Below are 14797 nucleotides of genomic sequence, written 5' to 3' on the forward strand. Positions count from 1 at the left end.
ACAATAATTGAAACACCAAAATGTCCAACAACACAATTTGAGCCATTTTATTAATTTTATGATAAAAGAGTACATAAAATGAGCTAAATTTTTGGCACCTGGGCTTGTCATGCAAGCTATGCAAACCCCATGTAGTACAACTCTGATCTCAAGGAAATATTGGCCCAAGCTGGTACATGCACTACCCAGAAAATTACAACTACTGCTATTGGAATGGGATTGAATATTCCGCCATGAAGAATTCTCTTGAAATCACAGCCACAGACTCCCCTCCAAAACCCCATAAATACCCAAAAAGGGTTTGACCCAACTCCAAGCCAAAACTGAGCCCACCAAGTGATGCAAATTCCCCAGCTAACTAGCAATTCGCCTTGCTATAAGAATGAGGATTTCAGGCCCAAATATTGCTTGAAAAAATCTATAAAATTAGTTGGAGACTCCTCTCAATAAACACACAAAAACCCAGAAAGGATTTGCATTGAATTCAAAGTTCCCCGGTGACCCCAAGAAATGTGTATGGTTCTAACTAGCTGGAAAAACACCCCGTAGAAAGAATTTTGTTGTAGAAGGCCAATCAATTATTGGAAAAATATCCTCCAACCCCTGTAAATCACTCCTCCAAGCCTCTTTATTTCTCCTTAACTTGAACTCCCCAAATATCCTTGTCAAAATGTTTGTGCAAGTAGCTGTCTTGAAACCCTTGAAATAGATAAATTCGACCCTCCAAAATGCAACACTCTCAGTCCTGCAAATCACCAAGGAAAAACTCACCCTCCCTATCGATAAATCTCTGTAAATTATCCGTCCAAAACTCCATTGTTTGATAGCTTCTCTCAGCCCCTTCAAATTTCCTTCTGTGCCTTAAGGGAAGCATGCTCCAGCTGGAAATGGTCTGCAATGTAGCTCCTAGAGAAGCGCTGAGATGGGCTCCTTCTTACTCCCTTAGGGTGACACTCGAAGTTCACCGAAGGTAGAGGTGGAATTCCCGCTCAGAAATTCTTTGTACTAAAGAACACAATTTTCTTGGCTAAGCAGCACAAGAGAACTAATGTTGAAATTGTAAAATGACCAAAGATAATCACAAAATGAGTCAATCCTCCTTTTATAATTTCTCCTCATGCCTCTAGACTTCTTTTTTTTTTAATATTATTTTATTGTTGGGGGCCATTGTCCACTAAGTCACTTTTTCCACCATTTAATAAAATAATAATTTGCCGCTATTCTCTGATAAAATAATACTAGCCACCTTTCTCCAATAATATTTTCCCCTTTTTAATTAATATTACTAAAATTGGGTAAAATTCCTTATTGACACCCATGCTCACAAAATTGGGATATTACAGTCCTCCCCATTAAAAATTGCTTGTCCTCAAGCAATGATCGAGCAAATGCTCTCTCTTTGCTAACCAATCTATCACTGCAAACAATATCGAGGTCCCAAATGTGCCACTGAGTCACCCTGAATCCCTGCACCATCCTATCATAAATGAATCCCTCGATACCAGGGTCCCATGATAATCTAAAAAAGATGCCACCATGTCAACACTGCACCGCTCTGATTACAACTGACTACCCATCATGTGCATACCGTTTCCTCCTCTCTTGGAACCCAATAGTGAAATACTGACAAAAGCCAAATACATCTTGCCCAAGCATCTCCATGATGCCAAAGCCTACCCATCCAAAGGTAACCATGAACCTGTGCAACAATAGGGAAAGCCTACCTCGCCATATGATGAAGGCCTCCACGAACCCCCATGTGTCAACCGAGGAGTGAACTAGATCACTCTTTGCCATGAATCTTCTCATCATGAGACAAAGTGATATATCAACCAACTAAATCCCTGAATCCCATAGCCAAACATGTTGTGACATAGCTTGGACAACTGTTGGAATCCATCTGTGCCTCGTCTCTAGTCCCTGCATGCAATCAATATATATGCTCCATATATCATGAACTAATTTGATGCATGCTAAACTTCCCTGTTCCTGCCACTGCATATTACTGATGATCACTAAAAACTGCATGTGCCAAATAGATACCCACTGAATGCAACTAAAATATGGGTTTCTAATTCTCACAATCGACTCAATGTATGTGGATCCATCCTGCTCTTGCCAACCATCACCACTAATTCTGCCACCCACCCTCTCGGTAATGTGCCAATACATTGTCTGGAGCCCGGACACCCACTGGAAAATTGCCTCAATCATACATGGTATCCTATGCTCATGCAGGATCTCGACATATCCTGTGGGAAGAGTGGAACATGTCTCTCCCATGACCAACTGCCCAGGTGTAAGCTCAGTGATGAACGATATGCCACCCCTGTAGAAGATCACCTCATCTCCCAACCCGTGGCTCTCAGCTCACGCATCGACCCTACTCCTCCACTGTAGAATATCCATTGTGCCCCTAAGGCACTGAATCTCATAGTGTCGTCTTAGGAAAATCCCCCAAGTCCTGCTATCCACCCTATGGGCCTATATCAAACACAACAAGGCTCCCCTCAAGTGCACGTGTTGCCAACGAGTGGAAGATGTGTTGGTTCCAATGGGTATGATCAAGAACCCATGTGGACACTTCCGACCCATCTCATGACCGATTCGCTCTCCCAACCTAGGTATATCCACCCCAATGACATGCCTAACATCCTCGTCAAGAAATCTCCCTGCTAGTAACACTCCCTCTTCCCGCAGTGCAACCCTGCACACTACTGCATGTAACCATGTATCCTCGTGTCTCCTGGCATACAACTACACCCAATCACACATCTCTATGCACCATCGGACCCTGTTACATGCTGCTGCATCATCTAGTATCAATTGGTATCCCTCCTATATCGATGTGTGTGTCACTCTATGAGGGAATGCACTAATATGTGAACTTCTCCTCCTACACAACGATGCAACCCTACACATCACACTTCACCATTGCACACCTTCATGCTCCTCCACATATTGTTGTGCATCGTTCCATACCCTTATACACCCCTGGATATCAAGGTCTAAGACTGAGTCCATAGGCATCATCCTGCATCCTGTCAGGGTCACCATCTCTACTACCACTCTGCTGGTAAGCCCTCCATGATGTGAGCTATATCTCCTCATCTGCACAGTTAGACCTAAGTGGCCTAAATCTTCACATGATAACGTTAATAACACTACCGAGCCTATCCTCAATAGCTCTGGTGTCCAATATACCAGTGAGAGAGAAACGTCTCCATACAATACCCTATTTGGTGGCCTGCTGATGCCACCTCCTCCTACCAACTCCTGCCAAAGTAGGTTAATCATCCTACAATCCCATGAACATGCCATGACAACTCATGAAATCTGCCTCCTCACCTGTCAATCCCTCTTGTCACTAGTGCTATCAGGAACTCTACAGGGGATATGAAATGGTGTGTGTGCCCAACCACCGAGTCCATCATGCAACTACTATCATCACCTACCAACTCCACGATGTGAAAGATAATCCCACTTGGATCCCAACAACAATTTGGCTCTCTATCCCCTTTGGTAATCCATAGCCTCTGTTGAACTATGGTTACGGATGCATCTAACCTCCTAGCCAGCTCCACCAGATACCAACTCAATATCTCTCACCATCCAACCCTGAGAGAGGGATCGAATGCATGAACAACCATACATGAAACCAATCGCCCATCCTGTGAATGTTTCTCCCTGTGTAGCTCATGTCGTCTCATCACACTGACCTGGTTAGTAAATAAAATTTGTTGGTGTAATTTTGCATCTCCCTCTCCAGTGTACAAAGGTAGCCTAGCAATGCTGCAAGTCCCATCTATATAGGCCCGAAGAGAGCTACTGTCTGGAAGTATTATGGCTTTGGTGACAGTCAGTGCATCTGTATGCTCTAAATTAGTGGCAAGCCCAAAATATGACTACTCATCCTCCTCCACCATGGGATCTACATGGGTCACAACCTGCCCCTCCCTAACTATCTCACGCCCCTTTATGTGTTCTCCATGCTGCTATAGGTGGCTACCATCAGGGAACTCAGTCATGGTTCCGGGTACCTCTGTGTCTCTTAGCACCTCACCTAGGGACAACACCTCATCAACATATGGCTTTAGGGGTGTAAGCTCTACTTGCTCCACCAAGGTGTCAACCAGTGTTAACAAAGAGGTCTATAACAATGGTGACTCATGCACCACATTGGGTATATCAATGTGCCCCTCACCATCTTGCATGTTCTCATTCTCAACCTCCTCCTTAGGCTCCTAACATCTAAATCTCGGTCTCCACCAACAGAAATCCCCCATAGTCTCACCATCTAACTGCCCTCCTCTATAGGATGATGTCTTCCTTGACCCATGCTTCTCCTTTGGCTCATCCAAAAAATGATGCATGGTAGTACAACCAAATTGGCCATACGTATGGGTGTTGTATTGTTGGGTTGTGCGTGCATGCACATGGCTTCTCTGTTGCGTATGAATCAACGTCCCCACTGTTGTTGTTCTGTATTTTTGAGGTTGAGGGAGTAAACACATAGGACAACATCAAAACCACTTTGGAAGCTGGGATCTAGCCCTGCCAGCTTCAGAGAGGGATCTCTCTATTTAATTTAGCTTTGTTTTTATTGTAAGTTTTAGGCTAGCTATGATTGTACTTTTTTGTTTTGTTTGATTGGTTTGGTTGATTTGAGTGTTATAATTCCATTGGGCTATGGAGTCTATAAACTAAACTAGAGTTTGTTCATCAATTTTTAAAGGAGTTCTCACAGGGCAAGCTAGGTTGCAATAAATGGATCTTTTCAGAGTTTAAATGGATGGTGGAAAAGTAGAAGTGTAAGGTTCAGTAGAGAACAAAGAGCAATTAAGAATTATTTATCTTGACTTCAGTAGAAAACATTAAAATTAACAACAACCAAAATAGGGCACTCTTGATAACGAATCCTATTTATCACAGTTTCTGTTGATTAATTCAGATTTAGAAAAATAGAGGAAAGAAATAACAACGCTTAAACAGATAAAGACAAGAAACACATCACCATTCAAGACACCACATGAATACTATAAAAGGTCCCTATATTATTGATGCTCCAGTACTTCAAAATTACAATGTGCAATGGAAATTACATTCGGAAATCAACACTAATACTTCAAACAATGAAGTATTTATAATAAAAAATTACAATAATGCTTTACAAAATAGTTGTCAAACCGACAATGTATTATTAGCCTAGTTACCAACTAATATAATCTAATCCTGGCTAAAGGATAGGCCACGTAGGCTGTTGACGAAAACGGTGGCCCTGTTTGGGTGGTTTCTGTTGCCGAGTCATTCAAAATAGAATGCGATGCTGAACTGAAACTTGCGCTGGCTGTTGTCCTGGAAAAAACTTTCACTATTACTGAGTTACAGCTTAGTTCAGTAAATAAAGTAAATCTTCCCATCTCTTTTCATCTGGCACTGTTAACTTTGTTACCCTGCAGTGGATTTCATCTACCTCTGTATACTTAGCAAAAGTGGGTTCCATGGAAAAAATATGTTTTACCTCATTTTGCACATGGAAGTCGTTTGACATGGTTTCCAGAAAGACTTTTGTTGTCATACTTCCTCTTATTCCATTGAACTTAATGATTGTTTTGGCTAACTCTTTCATCTTCTGAATGTAAACCTCCTGAGTGATCAACTTGTCATTGATAACATAAATACTAGGTAGCCCATTGTGCATTAAGGTTTCAATCCTGTTGGTAAATCTGTTCACTTGTAGCTCCATGGTCTCACACTTTTCCTCCAACTGGTCAATAATATTTCTTTTAGTTAATAATTTCTTTACTTCTAGAATGGTGGCAGTTCTATCACTAACTCCCACTTCCTCTAGCTGATATCTAGATTTTGAATTTAAGAACCTGATGATATTGGCAGCTTCAGTTGGCATTTCTCCTAGCTTTTCCCTTCCTTGCATAATGCTCTCAGTAGCCTTCTCTATTAACTTTTTCTGTTCAAATATAATCTGAATAGAAGGCCAAATCTCATTCATTGAGTCAAGTATGTTCATCCAAATTGTTTCCTTGGCTTGGGCCAAGGTTTGGACAATAGAAGTATCTCTTTCTACCTGGCATAGATTTTCCAAAAGTCTCTGATTTTTGTCCAATTCAACAGTTCGAGCAGCTTCAGATTTGGCCTTTTGGACTTCTAAAACTTTGAGTTGTCCTTGTAAGGTCTCAATTTCCTTTGATTGCAAATACATATTTTGCAATGTCCGCGTGACCTGTTCAGCACAGGGAGTTTGAGTAGAAGTAGTAGGCACAGTAGTTGTTCCTGTGGATGGAAGTTGAGAAAGAGGTACAACATCCAAGGGAACAATGGCCATCTTCAAGCTGTCTTCCTTCTCCTTTATCAGCTTTTCCAACTCTGCTTCCATCTGCTTGATCTGTATGTTTTGGTCAATAATTAGTTTCATCATATCTGATTTCTGAGCTTCACCTTCTGCAATGTCCTTGGTCATTGGATCTTCTGTAGCTGGCAGCTTGATCTGTTTCCTCAATGCTGCAATGTCCAAGTTTTTCTTCTTAATAATTTCTTCAATAGAAATAACATCCTTAGGGTCATATCCTATCTTAATCACCAAGTCTTCCAAAGACTTGATCCTGTTGTCTTTGGCCAAGGAGGAGACCTTCTCCATCTTCAACTGTGACTGCACATTTGCAAAAGAAACCTACAATTTGGATAAAGACATGGCAGTGTTAGTGAGAGTGGAGGATATCATTTCACCACTTTGTTTGTGCATCTCCATTTGATCAATGGGATGTATGTCCTTTGTGCTAAACTCAAAGGTGGTGCTCTTGTAGTCAACTGCTGATTTGGGTTGTGAAGTCTGGGCCTCAAGGAAGGACATTTGCATTCTGCCATGTTCAGTATCATATATTGATAGAAGTCTACTTTTTGAACTGGAAGTCTGCTTCCAGAATTGGTTATAGGTGTTGTTCTTCAAAATCTCATTTCTGAGCTTTATTTCCCTGTACCTGTCAAACACTGTTTTTTCTTTTTCTGTCTGGACAGTGTGTGTTTCCAACTCGGTCTCCTTATGACCCTGTGAAGATGAAGGTTCAGAAGGAGAAGTAGTGAACTTCATGGTGGTTGGTGGAGAATTTGTGATGATGATAGCTGCCTGTTCTTCCATTTCTTTATCTACTTCTGGTATGTGAGTCGCCTTGGCCTCTTTCTGTAATTGATTCTAAGTTCTCTTGCTTCACTCCAAATTGTAGATGATGACCCTTCCTCCCTCTGCCTTTTGTTGGATTTTTCTTGAGGAACAAGAGTCTACAAACTAGAAGTGGAAACCAGCTGCTCTTCAGCTTCTTGTAGGGTATTTTCTGCCCACTCCAACTGATTGGCATACTGTTCTATCTCTGGCCTAGAAGTATGAATGTAGGGAGTGTTCTTATTGTCCACTCTGAGTTTTGAAATGATGCCACAAGGGTCATAAGACCATGTGAAGCTCAAGATGAACTTCATTTCCTTTAGTATCTTATCTGCCTCCTCCCCAGCTGTTCTTGTGTTGCATATAAATGGGCCTACCTGTGTTTTAATCTTGAATTGTGCCTTCTTCTTTGCTACTACAAAGTGGATCTCATCTAAGTTCAACATTTGCTTGATATATTCTAGTGCAAAGATCCTCATTGGGAGGTACTTGGGGAGCTTGTAGGGGGCCAATTCACATCCATAGACCCTAATCTCTGTGTAATTTTGGTACAAGTACCAATCTTCGGTCTTCACTTGGTCTGATAGATGTAGTATTTCTTTGATATCCTCAATGATCCTGGGCTACACTGCACTGTGGATAATGTTCATAGTTGGATGAACAAAGTCTTCTACAAATTGCTTGTAGGTGAATTCTTGTTGTTCTTTCATGACCAGTGATGTCCAAAAGATCACTGGTTGTTGATCACTTGCATCATCCAATTTTTTCAATGCAAAACTAAACTTTTTTGATTGGTAATAGATGAACATGTAAACTAAAATAGAGGTGTAATTGAACACTTGCTCTGTAGGAAACTTGATGAACTGCTCATGGATATTTTCAGCCAAGAATTGACTGAAATTGAAAATTGTAGAGGGCTTGCTGTCTGTGGAAAATGTGGAAAGGAATCCTAAAATAGGCTCATCCACCCACTGATCAGAATGGTAGCCTAGGATATGAGAAATGATAGAAATAATTTGTTTGGCATGATTAGGGAAAATGGAAGAAGGATAAGGAGGATTCTTCTTGGGCAATTAGGCATTCTTTGGCAGGAAAATCTCAAAAATCCTAGCTCTGGTGGCAAAATCCAGCTTTTGATAAAGTTGGGTGAGGGCTTCTAGGGAGAAAGGGGCAACATTTTCCACAGAAGGGGCCAACATCATTTGGTCAATAGATTTGGCTGTAATGGTGAAAAGGATGTCCCCTGTAGGTGAAATTATGGCTCTTTGGGCAGGGACATAGCAAGCTTGGCATCTTCTAGTGAATTTTGGGGCTTGAAAAGTCACATGAAAGATATAGTGGGGAAGGTTTGACTCCCAGAGTCCTATCTCATCAGTTTTATCAAAGTGTTTCTCCTCTAACTAGCAATATAGCTCGAGGAAATCATAGTCACATAGTGTTTCAGTGATCCGGTAATCCCTATCTGCCAATGGTGTGTGATCCAGGTCTACAAAAGGTGAAATCAATGGGTTAATGGCCTGGTCTTGGGTCTTAGCTTTAGGAGGCATGGCTACAACTGTTTCTGAAACAAATGAATAAACAAAGGAGGGGCTTACCGGGCTTGGAAAAAAACAATTTGTTAGGCGAAAACAAACAGGGAGGTCAGCGACTATCAGGATGTTGGTGGCGAGGAGCTCTGATAGAGACTACGGTAAGAAATTGTGAATAGCATAAACAAAATGAGAGGTGAAAGATTGGCAATGACGGGCTATGGATCTATTTAAATGTAGAGGAAAATTCCCGTTGGAAATGGCGTAGGGCCGTTACTGAATGGTTACCTAGGAAAATTAAATGTGAAACGGGTATAAAGTGGGAAGGCATTTAAATGGAGCAACGATCGAGACATGTGGCAGGTAGTGAGTGGCGGAGGAGGATTGGTGGGGGTGCAGCAGGAGCGGATGCAGGATGATGGTTTCTGGAGGGGTGATGGGCGGTAAATGGTATCAACAGGGGGGGTGTGAAATCGCAAGGACGTGCCACGTAGGGAGTAGGTCCCGGCGGAAGAAACCGCCTTCCGGACCCCCCCGGTGGTAAAGGGAGAATGCGAAGGGGGGGACGAAAAAGGATGATGGTCATGGATGAAATGGGGGACCGAATCTCTAGGTGTTGAAGACGACGGTGGTTTAATCACAAATGACAAGAGTGATTTGTCCACTTGCTCATATATGATTTTCTTTTCAGACTTAGGATAAAGAGGAGATACAAGGAAACAAAATACTTTATGCCCATGCATTAATTTATCTTTTAAACTTTGGATAAGGGATTAATAATAAAGATTTGAAATACATAAGGGATAACTTGCACTTTCGCCCTTCTTCCCTATCCTCAAACTAAGGATAAAATTAATGCATGCTGATATGTAAGGAAACCACCAAATCTACCTACCCTTAGCTAGACTAGCATTTTTTTATTTTAATCTCTAGGGTGCACTTAGACTAGCAAACCCATTTTCATTTTCTTTTATGCAGAAAGAAAAATCTATCTAACATGTCCCTTATTTCTCCTATTGACCCTGATTAAACTGTTTAGTCAATGCCATTTTCTACCTAACTAATGATTTATCTAGATTAAACTGTTGGATAAACCTTCGTTCTCTATCTAATTTACAGAAATTTAAAGAAGTCTAATCATGATTAAAGAGTATGATTAACCTAAAGCAATTGATTGTGGCATTTTGAACAAGTTGCACACAACTTTATTTTACATAAATGAAACAAAAAACTATGTATGATTAGTGGCATTTAGACTTGCAACACTTTCAATATTATTCTCTTTTTTATTTCCTTTCTTTTTGGCGTGGTTCAATCTCTTTCCTTTTTTAATATTTTTGGTTTTCTCTTTATTCTTCTTCTTTATACCCTCTTTTCATTTTTATTTCACTTTTTCTTTTTATTTGGAAATCATTAGCTGATTGAAAAGTGTTTACAAAATAGGATTCTTGAGATACATCACTCAATTACCTTGAGATCCTATAAATTATAGGACCCTAACACCCACCATTTGTTGCATCCTCTCTAGGACCTGTTGGTTTTGTCTCCTCAAATGTTGGTTCTGCCTAATCAACTCCTCCATGATTCCTTGTGTACTCTTCTCTTTCTCTATCATTGGAGTGCCCATAAATTCACTAGTCATTATGCATGCATGACCAAAACCTCTATGATCTTGTTAGCTCCCCCATAGCTGGCCAAGATCATGCTCAGATACCAATGTAATATTCCTAATTGGAATTTAATAGCTAATACCAAGCAATGGACTGGGAACAATAAATAAATTGGAACTCATACACAATAATTAAAACACCAAAATGTCCAACAACACAATTTGAGCCATTTTATTAATTTTATGATAAAAGAGTACATAAAATGAGCTGAAGTTTTGGAACTTGGGCTTGCTATGCAATCTATGCAAACCCCATGTAGTACAACTTTGATCTGGAGGAAATACTGGCCCAAGATGGTACATGCACTACCCAAAACATTATAACTAATGCTACTGGAATGGGACTGAAGATTCCGCCCTTGAAGAATGCTCGGATCATACTGAAATCGCAGCCATAGTCTCCCCTCCAAAACCCCAGAAATACCTAGAAAGGGTTTGGCCCAACTCCAAGCCAAAACTGAGCCCACCAAGTGATGCAAATTCCCCAACTAACTAGCAATTCACCCTGCTATAATAATGATCCAAAATGGATCCTAAAACCCTCTAAGTCTTCATATACTTAAAAACTATTGCAAGGGGAAAACATTAGCAAATGGTGGAAAACACTATTGCAAAGGAAAAATCATGCAAAATGGCCAAAAATAGAGTTTATCAGAGGCTTGAACAACGATGCACACGAGCCTTCGGATTTGGTTGATCAACAGTCCAGATCTGATCGGCATATCGCAAACAGAGATGGCAAGTGGAGGCTACCATATGAAAGTTGCAACAATGATCAGCGCGAGTCAATGAGGATCGTCGATCAAGTGCACAGATCAACGACACAGGTTAACTCGCAATATCACATCGGCAAAATACAACAACGCTTACCAAAGGCCCGGGGACTATGTGATATGCGATTTCGACATATCGCATCGCAATATCGCATCAGAACAATACAAAGGAGCGGGGCCGATAAAAATGCGACTTGCGATAGCCGAACCTGAGGGGTTATGGATGAAATTTAATATATTTTTATTTCCGGTAAAAGGGTTTTTTTCTATGTATTTCGCATTTTCGTTAAATAAACTAAAAACAAAGGAAATGCAAATGGAGAGATAAAACGGACCCGAAAGGGTTTATACATGTAGCAATATATGTTTTGAGTTCCGTAATGAGTGGGATTTTGGGTGGGCCTTAGGCGTTAAGTGATATTGGATGGGCTCCGCCTGATCCCATCCACTGGCAGACACGTGGCTTGAGAAAACCGCCTTTTCGGGTGGGTAATCTCCATACGCATAAGCCACTCGAAACGAATATCAACCATTGGATCAAGATCACACAGATCCACGTTGGGCATGCGATAGCAACCCAAAGGCGGACCCGATAGGATTATAAGGTGGAATTGATAATATTTTAGGTCCGATAAAAGGCGTAGGCATTTGGGCGGATTTTTACAGTGTTTCTGTGTATTTCTCTGTGTAAACAGAGAATGACTGTTTTGGGATTTCTAATGTGTCGATGGTCCCTTTCATTACAAAACAGGTGGCCACCATCCCTGAAGATGTTTAGCAATGATTGCTTAACGCTCAGAGGGGATTCGAGTGGACAGAGGCCAGGAGCCAGAGAGCCCAGAAGAGGAAATGAACAGACAGTGCCTAATGGCTTAAAAGCCACAGAATGACAGAGACAGAAGTAAGCAGTGCTGAGACAAAGAGAAAAAAGATATGGAGAGCGACATGGAGAGTTTGTGTACTCAGAAAGACTTGGGGGATCCAAGTAAAGCCCTATTGTTTTATTCCTGTTGTGTTGAGACTCAATTTAAGCTCACAATTGTAAAAACTCTGCTCTTGAAGACATAATAGAGAGGTCACCATTGAAAGATGGAACAGGAGACGTAGCCCAAGAGTTTTGGGTGAACTCCTTGATTAATTGCTGTGTTATGCATGTTTGTCTATTATGTTTCTTTAATTGCTTCATTGTCTATATTATTCACAATCTTTTCAATCCGTTGCACTAAGTAATATAGGCAAATCCTACACGAGTCTGTAATACTTTAATATTAGTCTAAGATCACATTTTCAGATCAAGTGGTATCAGAGCTTTAGGTTTGCTAAGGTTAGACAAGCTTGTGTTGGATTATTGAATGCTAACTAGTCAAAGCTCAAACTAGGAGAAGGAAAACTTGTTGAGACTAATCCAGAGATTGGAAGAGTCTATCCTCAGAGGAGAATGGCAGAAGAAATTCCATTGGAATCAGAATCTACATTCATGGACAGTTTTATGGCCATGCGAGCCATGGTGGAAGAGATGTATCGAGAATTCAAGAAGGGTCAAGGTGAAAGCACTTCAACACCCAAACAAGGCAAAGGAGCAGAGGAACCTCTTCTAGTTTCCCATCCAGAAGTCAAAGGGAAAGGGGAAGAGCCTCTTCCATCATCTCCTCCACCATCACCTCCATCTATCCCTAAAAAGAAAAAGAAGAAAACTTTTTTGATTAAATTAGATGTAAAGTTTGATTTGCCAATTTATGATGGAGAATTAAATGCAGAAAAGCTAGATAACTGGGTTAAACAAATTGATGTGTATTGAAGGGTGTAGAACATTGATTCAGATAGCTAGCCTTCGCCTTGGAGGAACTGCACTAGTGTGGTGGGAAGGCAAGACACAAGCTGATCTGAAGAGACATGGTAAAATTCTTTCTACCTGGAATTAATTTGTTTCTGCCATCAAAAAACAATTCTATCCTCTAGCTTATATGTAGCAAGCAATGACGAGTTGGCAAACTCTTTGCCAATTAGAGGGCCAAAGTGTACAAAGCTATACCCAGGAATTTAGAAAAAGAGCTTTAACTCTAGGTATTTCTCTAGACTCACCTGAAACTTTGTTGAAGTATATAGGTGGTCTGCATATCTATTTGAAGCACACCATTCTCATGTTTAATCTCACTAGCCTAGATGATGTATCAATTCAAGCTACACATCTAGATGCTAGAGACAAGAATGTGAACCCAGAGATTGGGGGATCGTCAAAACCCTTTGCAAGCAAGAACAAGGAAAAGAAGAAGCTGAAATGGAAGGAGAGGAAGACAAACGCTGTACAGAAGGACAAGCCTTCATGCACTTACTACAAGAAGGATGGACATGATGATGAACAATGCTGGTCTTTGTATCCGAAGCTGAAACCTAAGAAGTTCGGTGGTAAGAAGAAGAAGACTGTTGCTGCTATTCAGAAAGACTTGGGGTCATACTCAGGTGATGAAACAACGGTCACAGCCACATGTATAAAAGGTAAAAATTCTGAAGCATCTACAAGTAATTCTGCACAATCTATTGATAATGAAGATAACGAGAGGAAAAGACATGAGCTTTTTCATATTAGAGTTATTCCCAAGCACCAAAAGATCGATACTTTATTTGATAGTGGATCACAAGTAAACTTGATTCTTGAAAAAATTGTAAAGAAGTTGGGCTTACTAACAACACCTCACAAGAAGTCATATCCATTAGGTTGGGTATGTGATAAAGCAAAGCTACAAGTGACTAGACAATGTAAACTTAGGTTTGCTATTGGGTCAACATTTGTAGATGAGGTTGAGTTAGATATAGTTCCCTTGGATATATGTGGTATTGTTTTAGGAAGTCCTTACTTGTATGATAGAAAAGCCATATTCTATAGAGCTGAAAATAAGTATCAACTCACTAAAGATGGAATAGAATATATTGTAAGAGCTCATAAACTCAAAAATAACTATTCTCTCATAAACTCAGGGCAGATGAAAAGAATTGTAAATTCATGCAAGCAATTTTTACTAATGGTTGTAAAGGAAAAGAACCCTGATAAAACCAATGTATTTGAAGGTTGTGATGCTAAACAGAAAGTTGATTTAGTTAAAGTTGTTTCAGAATATGATATCCTATTTCAAGAACCTAAAGGTCTGCCACCCAAAAGGGAAATAGTACATGATATTCATTTGTAGCAAGATGCTCCATTGCCTAACATCGGAATGTACAGGTTATCCACTTTAGAGAATGTAGAGATCAAGAAGCAGGTACAGGAGCTGCTCGATAAAGGGTTCATAAGACCAAGCACATCACCATGTGGATCTCCAATCGTACTGGTGAGAAAGAAAGATGGTTCGTGGAGGATGTGCATTGATTATAGAGCACTGAATAAAATAACAATCAAGAATCGTTATCCTCTTCCTCGCATTGATGATCTATTAGATCAGTTGAAAGAAGCAGTTTACTTTTCCAAGTTAGACTTGCATAGTGGCTATCATCAGGTCAGAGTTGCAGAACAAGATGCATGGAAGACTGCTTTCAAAACAAAGCAAGGGTTGTATGAATGGCTGGTTATGCCTTTTGGCTTAACTAATGCTCCTGCCACTTTCATGAAAGTTATGAATGGTGTACTCAAACCTTTTATTGAAGATTTTGTAATTGT

This window comes from Pinus tabuliformis, chromosome 3_1 (assembly GCF_031772625.1).
Source record: "Pinus tabuliformis cultivar Carrire ecotype Pingquan chromosome 3_1, CPIR1, whole genome shotgun sequence".
Taxonomy (NCBI): domain Eukaryota; kingdom Viridiplantae; phylum Streptophyta; class Pinopsida; order Pinales; family Pinaceae; genus Pinus; species Pinus tabuliformis.